This window comes from Coenobita brevimanus, unplaced genomic scaffold, assembly GCF_032717465.1.
Source record: "Coenobita brevimanus isolate Jiangsu-jjx unplaced genomic scaffold, ASM3271746v2 jjx.HiC_scaffold_2656, whole genome shotgun sequence".
NCBI lineage: Eukaryota > Metazoa > Arthropoda > Malacostraca > Decapoda > Coenobitidae > Coenobita > Coenobita brevimanus.
In genome coordinates this window covers 126,738-134,993 of record NW_027643605.1, presented here as the reverse complement: position 1 = coordinate 134,993, position 8,256 = coordinate 126,738, and the positions used below count along the sequence as shown (strand labels likewise).

Genomic DNA, 8,256 nt, shown 5'->3' with positions numbered 1-8,256 from the left:
TCTTCTGTCTTTCTTTCCTTCATTTTTTCCCCTTCCTTCTGCCTGTGGGTGACTCTACACTGAGTGACAAGCCAAATGGTTTCCTGTACACCAGGGAAACATTTACCGTGCTGGATGGTAATCATATAACCAAATTTTTGTGCCTGGTGACTTAGTGGGTAATTGTGATGTTCCAGTTGGATTGAGCTGGTGAAGGTTTATATCCAAGGGGTGGTTGGAGTTTATTGCTCACGTAATGCCATTCAGGGATGAGTGAGGCTGGTCACTCTCATCTTAAATGTTAGGATCAACTTGCCTCATTGGCCGATAGGATTGGATGATGGATGATTTATTATTATTATTATTATTATAACCAGTTAAAGTACCTCATCTTACATGGGGGGAAAAGTGCAGGATTTTTTTTTTTCTTTTGGCTGTGACATCTTTTATTTTGCCAAAGGGACCTGTAGTATGGGGCCTTCTGCTGATGTCATATAGTTTATACTTGCTACCACCAGACTGTTTTATTCATATTAGGAGACAGCCCTCTCTGTGAAGAAATTAAGTCTATGTACAACCCCGTTTCCTACTACCTATTTATCTAAACTGCTATCTTTTCATATTCAGTCTTGAGTAGTAACAAAAGAGTAACACAAGAATAATACTAGTCATTAAGAATTATGTAAATAATGCAGAACCATAGGATTGTCATGTTCTGCTGCAGTCCACAATCTTCCTTTCTGGGAATAAGGAAGTACATGAGGGACTATTACCAGGGAATTGAGCCAGACAAATGATGTAAAATGGATTTGTTCATATTTGTTCTCGTGTACTAGTAGCTGTAGTAGTTGCAACCCCAAGCCCATCAGAATATGAATTCAGTGGATGGCAGGCTGAGTTACCCTTCTGTAGTGCACCTTTCTCCTGTTGGGGGATAGGGAAGGCAATCTCCCCCCTTTCATCCTAGTAGTGCCACTCCAGCACCAATACATTAAGAGTTAACTAAGATCTGTATTGAACACCTCCACAGACAAAGAGTTAAATTATCAACAGAGCTGAGATTATCTCCTAAAAACCTGCCACATTTTCAGGGGCTGCCTGTGAAACTCGTGTTGATGTTTCCGTTGTTGCTGTGTTGGTGTTACCGCTGCCGACGGGGTTAGTGATGCTGCGATTGATGTCGATGCTGCGATGGGCAACAATGCTACATTGGGGTTGGTGCTGCAGGCTCCTTGTAACACAGTGGCCTTTAACCTGTGGGGAAATTAACTGGTCAGAAGAGGTTACCCTAGGCCATCTGTCTTCAAATCTTATCTACTGCTACTACTACACCTACCACTACAACTACGGCTATTACCGCCCTTCTGAAAAGTGAGTTAGAACATTTTTGGTTTGTCCACCTTGACTTGGCAAAGATTTGTGTCATTTGCAGGCCAATCCCCAAAGCCCTGAAGCAGAGTAAGACAAGGATGGCAGTACAGTAACGTTGCATCCTTTCTAAATCACTCTTAGCCAAGTTGAGATGTACAGAGTATTACAGTTGCCCCCCTACTTATGAAATTTTAATTGAGAATTCCTCACCCCATCCTTGGGTGGGAAAAGGAGGCAGAGCTGTTGATAATGATAATGCCTAATGATGAGAGCTAATGATAATGCCTAATGATGATAATTAGAATTAGTGGCAGTGCCAGGCTCAGTAGGCTAAGTAGATCTTTCCACCACTAGAGTATACAGTGCCAGTTAACTTAATCTAGGTACTCATATTACTTGCTCATTGACAACAGCGACAATGATGATGATAGGATAGGATGCTGCAGTGCCAGGAATCAATCCCTGGCACTATGAGACCATGAGCTTTGTAAGAATAATACCACAAGACCTAATAAAATCTCAAGCCTGAAGGGTGGTGGAGTGACTACTGTTGACTGGTTAGTAAGATTGTTGAATGTGTGCTTTGAGAAAGGTATGATGCCAATTGACTGGGCAAGTGCTTGTGTGGTCCCGTTGTATAAAGGCAAGGGTGATAAGTATGAATGTACTAGCTTTAGGGGTATAAGTCTGTTGAGTGTTGTAGGTAAGGTGTATGGTAGAGTGTTAATTATGAGAGTTAGAGAGGGTACAGAGGGAGTGATTGGTGATGAGCAGTGTGGCTTTAGGAGAGGGAGGGGATGCGTTGATGAGGTGTTTGCTGTGAGACAAGGGTGTGAAAAGTATTTAGCGAAAGGGAAGGATGTGTTTTGGGCATTTATGGATTTAGAGAAAGCGTATGATTGAATTGATAGGGAGGCTTTGTGGACTGTTTTAAGATTGTATGGACTTGATGGTAGGTTACTGAAAGGGGTGAAAAGTTTTTATGTAAATAGTAGAGCGTGTGTAAGAGTGGGAAATGCTGTGAGTGATTGGTTTCCTGTGAGAGTGGGGCTGCGACAGGGATGTGTGATGTCGCCTTGGTTGTTTAATATTTACATGGATGGTGTTGTAAGGGAGGTGAATGCAAGAGTTTTAGGTGGAGGTCTGAGTCTGGTGAATGTTGATGGTGGAGAGTGGAATCTGAAGCAGCTGCTGTTTGCAGATGATACTGCACTGGTGGCTGATTCAGAGGAGAGATTGAGACAGTTGGTAGAGGAGTTTGGAAGGGTGTGTGAAAGGAGGAAATTGAAAGTAAATGGGAATAAAAGTAAAGTGATGAAGTGTACGAGGTTGGTAGATGGTAGGGGGATGAATATAGTTTTGAATGGCGAGTTGCTTGAGGAGGTAGAGTGTTTTAAAAATCTAGGGTCACATGTTTCTGTGGATGGAAGAATAGATGCAGAAGTGAAATTTAGAATAAATGAAGTAGGAAAGGTGCTGGGAGGAATGAAAAAGTGTTTAGATGTCGTTCGCTTAGAATGGATGTAAAGAGAAGGCTGTATGAGGGTGTTGTGGTACCGACTGCATTGTATGGGGCTGAAACATGGAATATGGGTGTAGCAGAGAGGAAAAGTTTGAACGTAATGGAGATGAGGTGTCTGAGGAGTATGTGTGGAGTGACGTGTATGGATCGAGTGCGGAATGATGAAGTGCGAAGGAGAACTGGAGTTGTTCGGGAGATGGCTGGTAGAGTTGAGCAGAGGGTGTTGCGATGGTTTGGGCATATGGAGAGAATGGATAATGAGCGATTGGTGAAAAAGATAACTAGATCTGATGTGAGAGGTGTAAGGCTGAGAGGAAGACCACAAATAGGATGGATGGACAGTGTGAAGAGAGCGCTAGATGCAAGAGGGACGTCTGTTGAGCAAGGAAGAGTGGCTGTGCGTGACAGAAATGGGTGGAGAGAAATTGTGAATGAATAAGTGATGACGCAGCCCTGAGGGGATATTCTCCCCCATTTGGTCTGATGAGCTATTTCAGGTCAGGTGCGGGTAAGGGGATGAGTCTGTTATGCTGTGGCAGGGGTAAAGCAACTCTGCTGTCGGGCCCTGCTGCGGATGTCACTGATTGCATTGCGCAGTTGACCCTAGTGCAGTGTGGTGCGGTGAGGATCTGTCCGTTCTCCCCTTTGGGGCTAAGATATGAATGAATGTCTTTGAATGGATGAGTAAATGGGGAGTGTGTCGTCCTGTCTTGGCTACGTCCCTTTCCTTGGGGGAAGCAACCTAGGTATATAGATGGATAGATAGATAGTGTATCAGTGCCTGTGTGATTCAGTGCCTGTGTGTATCAGTGCCTATTAGTGCCTGCGTGTATTAGTGTGCATGCATGCGCTGATCAGTGCTTGTATCAGTGTTTGCGTGAATGAATATATGCTCGCTCTTTCAGCCTCTTCCATTTTGGACTAAAAGAATCGTTCTATTTCCTCCACTTCCAAACCCCGCATCCTCTCACGTTTACCTCATTCAGTTGCTTGCACTCACCTCTGCATCATGTTCTCTGTCTCTGCCTCCTTCTCTCTGTCTCAGTCTCTCTCTCGGTCTTTCTACCCTTCTCCTTACCTGATTTCCTCTCCTCAGTTTTCCCTGTCCTTGTAACTGATCCAATCTCTCTCTCTCTAAATCTTCCTCTGCCTGTGCCTCTGTCTCTCTGTTAGTCTCTGCTTCCGTCTGTCTCTTTCTTTGTCTGTCTCGGCAGTTCCACTTAAGGTGAAGAGTTTTGAGATGTCATAAGTTGAATAAAATCTCGTGGTAGTTGCAATAATTAAATCTAGTAGACATCGTATTGAAGGGGTTCATTATAGTGTGGATACCGACAAGCAATTTTATTCATTTAGGAAGCAGACTTTCCTAATTGAAAGGGTGAGCTTTAGTCTTCACTTTCCCCTCATTACTGTTAGGTCATCGGATTGAAGGTTAGATGTCATAAGGTTTTGGCCCATATTATATGTGACTCTTGAGATTTCCTAACACGTTTTCCATAGCGAATTATTTTGTACATTACACCTTGGTGTCATTCTGAAGGTTACTGATGGAAATTGTGTCTATATCAAAACAATAAACGCAACATACTAAAGAATCCTTAAGGTTTAATACACATAAATCCCTAAAAAAAAAAAAAAAGGGTGCTATGAAACCTATGTCGCTTGGCACTGCGTCGGGAGTGTTTGTAAAGATATTATTGACTGACTTTAGTAAGTGGTTTGTGAGAACTGGTATGTATGTATATGCACTTGAATGTCCACACGTACTTGCTGCTTCTATCTCTCTGTCTATCTGTCTATCTATCTATCCATCATGCTATCTGTTATGATTTGTAATTATAATATGGAGTCCTAACATATACACGCTACGTCTCCAATCCTGGCTGAAAGAATTAGAGGGTGTCAGTGTGGGTAGCACACACGTCTACATGTGTATTCTATTCACACGTACACACACACATGCTACTCTACATATTCTGTTCACACACATGGTACTCTGTATGTGTATTCTGTTAACACATACAAACACATACGCACACACACACACTACCCTATGTCTGTCCTGGCCTGAGTCTAAGTGTAGTCTATTCATAAACCCACACACATAAACAACTACTCTGTGTGTCCTGGCCTTTGTGTGTATGCATGTGGATATCAGTCAAGTACACACGTTTCCACACACACACACACACACACACACACACACACACACACACACACACACACACACACACACACACACACACACAAACACACACACACACACACACTACTGTCGAGGCATTTGTGTGTGCATGTGGGCATTACTCAAGTACACACAGCTTCAAGCGCACACGAACACACACACACACACACACACACACACTACCCTATGTCTGTCCTGGCCTGAGTCTAAGTGTAGTCTATTCATAAACCCACACACATAAACAACTACTCTGTGTGTCCTGGCCTTTGTGTGTATGCATGTGGATATCAGTCAAGTACACACGTTTGTGCGCACACACACACACACACACACACACACACACACACACACACACACACACACACACACACACACACACTACTGTCCTGGCCTTTGTGTGTGCATGTGGGCATTACTCAAGTACACACAGTTTCAAGCACACACACACACACACACACACACACACACACACACACACACACACACACACACACACACACACACACACACAAAACCACGTCCACCTCGTGCGATACTTGACTTTGGAAGGACCGACCAACAAAAGACCGCAATGCATAAACCACTTTGACGATGCAGTAAATTTAGGCGTTTCGACAGGGACCAAGACTTTTACGAGAGAGTGAAATAGGAAGAGAAAGACTGAAGCCAAGACGTAGGTCACAGAATCAGATGGGAGGAGGGGGTTGTGTTTATAACGTTTTCTGAATCTTATTTTAGGCCAGTCTCGCCTAACCTATCCATATTTGCTCGAACTGAACCTGGCCTAGCCTCGAATGACGTAATTCAACCTAAAATAACCCAAACTAATCTAACTTAACCTCACCTAACCCAGTCTAATTGTATTTAACCTCACTATCTCACGTAACCTCCCCATACCTAAACTAACTAATTCTGACGCAGTCTAACCGCATCTAACCCTGCCTGATCCTACCCAGTATCACTTAACCATACCATACCCGACCTAACGAAACCCACTTAAGCCTCAAATGACCAAATCCAACCGAACCTAACCCCAGCCTAACCCAACCCAATAGAACCCAACCCAAAATATATCAAAACCGACCTATTCTAAAGCAATCTAACCTAATCCGTCTATATGTAGTCGATCTGAACCCAACCCAACCAAAAATTATCTAATCAGACCAAACCCTGCCCAAAGTGACCTAACCTAACTTTCGGTCGCCCATAAAATCGCTTTATAAGAAATTATGCTCTCTGAAAGTCTACGGGTGTAACAGTCCAAGTTTCGCCGGTTCTGTGTACAAGTAGAAGATGGTGTGTGTGTGTCTGTCTATGTGTGTGTGTATGTGTGTGTGTGTGTGTCTGTGTCTGTGTCTGTGTGTCTGTGTCTGTGTCTGTGTGTGTTTACGGTGAGTTGTGTTCTGTAAAGAAAAATTTATACTCTGTCTCTCTGTCTCTCTCTCTCTCTCTATGTATCTTTACTCCAGTTCAGTTTAGAAGTGCATCTCTCTCTCTCTCTCTCTCCTCCAGTTCGGTTTAGAAGTGCATATGTAAGTCTGTGTCTGACCTTTTACCATATATGTCTGTTTGATTCGCACCGGCTTTAATATATCATCTTGCCTGGTCATTACTTACAGCCTCGTATCTGCATAATAAACCGTGAAATATTTAATTGGCGAACCGTGGCAGGAGTACGAGAGAAAAGGAGGTGGGATAAGAGAAAAAGAGCAGTGAGTAAAAACAAAAAAAAACAGAGTATGAGATAAAGAGAGCAAATGACTGAAACAAAACGCAGAATGGCATGAATGGGGCCAGAAAAAGTGAAAAAAAGAAGAACGATAAAAAGAACACAGGATAACAGTAATATACGGCTTGGATAGGTAGCTCTGAGGTCTGATTAGGACTATGAGGAGTGCAAGTATAAGCAGACGAGACTACGTGGTTCAGAGGCTGATGAAGGCTATGAGAAGACCATGCATGATTTGAGAGAGTTGTCATCGTATAATCAGAGAGGACGTGTACGACTCCCAATATGGTGTATGTCTATCTATCTATCTATTGCCAGACGCCTCAATCCCGTTTGGGGTGGCCACAAACAAATCGCCTCTAAGTCGCCCTGTCCCCCGCCATTTCACTGCCCTGCTCCCAACTCACACACCCCCTCTCTCATATACCTCTCCACCCCATCACTCCATCTCATCCTCGGCCTCCCTCTCCCTCTTTCCCCCTCCACCTCACTCACATACACTCTCTTCGTCAGTCTTTCACCCTCCATCCTCTCCACATAGCTAAACCACCTCAGTGTGTTCCTCATAACGCTTCCTATCACATCCACATCAAGACCACAACGCTTCTTTATATCTTCATTCGTCAGCCTGTCTCTCCACGTGACTCCACAGGCTCCTCTTAAATAACTCATTTCCACTGCTCTCACTCTTGACTTGTGTCCTTCCAACAATGTCCAAGCTTCACTTCCGTGTAATCATCAGTAAAAAGCCTTGCACGAGGGTGGTCGGAATCTAAAAACATGCTCTTGACACATCACTAATAAGAGGAGTGTAATAGATAATAAACACCGTTGCACGAGAGACAGGTGGGAGGCTTTGAAAAACATACCATCAACAGATTACCAATAGGACGTGTGTAATAGACACCCATGTAACAGAGACGAGTAAACACCCTTGCCTGAGAGATGGGGATCTGTTAACACACCAGTTATGCTACCAATTGGGAGAGTGTAATAGACAGTAAACATCTTTACTTGAGTGGAGGCGGAAAGCTTTAGAAACATTCCAGTGATATATTAACCTCCATATTAAAGAAAGCACTGAGATATCTATTAACGCTTGCCATAAAAGACTGAACCTGAGTCTGTTATCTCGCAGCCACATACGAACAGACATAAAACAAGGCATATCCAATGACTTTCAGTACAGCAACGTCTCTTCAAGCTTATTCTTACTTCAGACGATTTTATTCAACTTGGACAACGTATCTGCTAATGAAACTTGGGCAGGATATCTGGTAAACAAGGCTGTATCTACTGCAGTTTTTCTAATTCCAGTATTTTCCACGACGCTCTTATATAATCGTCCACAGAGCGAAATAAACTGAAAACATTTGCTGTATTCATGAAGAAGCAATCGTATCTGTAAAAGGAACTGTTCTTAAGCAGTTCACCTTTAGTCACACGAGACATACAAGCATATAAAGCTGC

The 8,256-nt window shown here is 43.2% G+C and overlaps 1 long non-coding RNA gene across 1 annotated transcript in view; it reads left to right on the top strand.

Moving 5' to 3' along the window:
* The first annotated feature begins 1,335 nt into the window (after nucleotides 1-1,335).
* The window catches only part of LOC145389958 (uncharacterized), a 41,861-nt gene continuing 34,940 nt past the window's right edge, over nucleotides 1,336-8,256 (top strand). The window contains exon 1 of the long non-coding RNA XR_013895549.1: nucleotides 1,336-1,350. This is a non-coding gene — a long non-coding RNA (uncharacterized LOC145389958). The remainder of the gene's footprint in view (nucleotides 1,351-8,256) is intronic.